Source organism: Poecilia formosa, unplaced genomic scaffold (assembly GCF_000485575.1).
Source record: "Poecilia formosa unplaced genomic scaffold, Poecilia_formosa-5.1.2 Scaffold184, whole genome shotgun sequence".
Taxonomy (NCBI): domain Eukaryota; kingdom Metazoa; phylum Chordata; class Actinopteri; order Cyprinodontiformes; family Poeciliidae; genus Poecilia; species Poecilia formosa.
The window spans coordinates 1,066,584-1,068,646 of NW_006800123.1; the positions used below are offsets into that span (position 1 = coordinate 1,066,584).

Genomic DNA, 2,063 nt, shown 5'->3' on the forward strand with positions numbered 1-2,063 from the left:
TGTTTGGAAGAAGGATTTATTATCTGAGCCTGAGACTGTCACAAATTTGCAACAACATTGATTAAAGTCTTTAAAAAGTCATGGAAAAAGTCAATCCCACCCCTCACCTCCACCTCCAAACAACCATGCAAACAATCAGATTTACAAGAAAAATCATCTTCACCTATAGTGGAAAACAAAAACAAAAAAGCATGACATTTTGAATAGAGTTTCTATTAAATAGAAATGAAATTGTAACGCTAGTGCACTCAAGCAATAAATGAATGCAGCCAATGCACGCAAATACCACACACTCTATTTTTGTTTAGAAAGCTGAACTTGAGTAAAAAATCATGGAAAATCGACTTCACTCCAAAACACACAACTTGGTCAAACAGAGCGGCATTTGCATCAACGCAGCCGAAGTTATTCAAAGATGAATTTTCTGTGACCTCGCCGCTTTTGACCCTCCTGTTAAACATTAATCACTGCGCATTAGCTGTCAACGCAGCTGCACCGAGCAGGAAAAGTTCGCAGCGCGTCTGGATCCGATCAGCCAGCCACGGTTTTCCCGACGAAATGAAACCAGAACTAAGACATGCGCGAATCATTTCCGCAGACCGACTAGAAGTTTGATGGTGGGGGGGTGGGGGATAGACCAGCAGCCAACATTAAGAAGACCAGGAGGTGGTAAATAAGCGCATGATGGGGAGCCAGGCAGCGGGGAAGCGCCGACAGTAAACATCCCCGTGAGCGCCCGCCGCAGGAAACCCGTGTCCGTGGAATACTAATGACAGGATAAACGATGGGATGAAATATACACAGATAATCCAAGCAAATGCATGAATTAAGTGAGCAACAGAGTGGAAATGACCCCCCCCCCAAAAAAAAAAAAAATAAAATAAAATAAAATAAAATAAATAAATAAATAAATAAATAAAAATAAATGCACATTCTATATATCAAATAATAATAATAATAATAATATAATAATGAAAAAATAAAAACATGAACATTTACTTACCAAAGGAACTTCACATGGATGATTTCCGCCAGTAAAAGTTGCACCTTCCCTCTCTTATTGCAGCCCGTAAAGGAAGCCAGATTCTGTGAGGATTGGGAGTTTGGAAGTTGTCATGGTGGAATTAGTCCCGGAGAGGCTGGAGATGTGCTCTCGGATCGCGCGTAAACGCTCAGCCACAGCAGGGAGATGGCGCTTCTGACTCTTCCCCGTCTCTGTTTCTCACCTTCTCCTCTTCCCTCCCTCCCTCCTTCCATACTTCCCTCTCTCGCTCTCTATCTCTCTCCTGCGCACTGTCGCCTCGGTGGTGTGCAGGGAACCCCAGCTGCAGGGTTCGGGGTTTAGTCTCTACATCCCTCTTGTACTGTACAGGGCGACAAGGGACGCGCAGCAGCGGCGGCAGCAGCAGCGGAGTGGAGACGGGAAATTACGCTCTCATCCGAGCCAAATCCTCTCCTTACTGGAGAGGATGGAGTTTTTTATTCCTCTCTCTTTTTTTTTTTGTAAACCAAAAATAAGTTGGCGAGGTGATAAAGCCAGAAGACACACGCGGTGCGTCTGGCAAGAAGCAACGGAGAACCAAAAAATTATAGCTGCCAAGTTTTTGGCAGCAGATGGCGTGTATGCTGCTGAATGAATGCCTTGGTGGTGGTAAGAGGAAGAAGTGGAAGAGAAAATAAGTCAATGCAAATTCCTTGACATCTTTTAACCAATGAGAGGAATCATGCATTCACCTCCTGCTGCGTTGAGAGTTAATCCTGCCAGTAGCATGTAAAAACAGCACATTTCTCATGTACACATCTTGGAAAATCTCACTAAACTTTTCCTACTTACAACCACAAACTTCAATATTTTATAAAACAGATCATTGTACAGATTCCCACATCATGATGCTGCTACCACTTTATCTCACCATAGGGATGTTTTGTTTAGGTTGATGACCAGAAATAATTGTCTCTATGTTGGGTTGCATAACCTTTAATAACACATACAGTGTCTTAAAAAGTGAACATTTTTCACATTTTGTCTCCACTGAAGAAGGAATTATTCCCCAGCATGATGC

The 2,063-nt window shown here is 42.8% G+C and overlaps 1 protein-coding gene across 1 annotated transcript in view; it reads right to left on the bottom strand.

The window, feature by feature from the left end:
• The window catches only part of LOC103147556 (cadherin-7), a 130,165-nt gene extending 128,526 nt beyond the window's left edge, over positions 1-1,639 (bottom strand). The window contains exon 1 of the mRNA XM_007565956.2: positions 1,004-1,639. The gene's annotated coding sequence lies outside the window, so the exon portion shown is untranslated. The remainder of the gene's footprint in view (positions 1-1,003) is intronic.
• Positions 1,640-2,063: the final 424 nt, after the last annotated feature.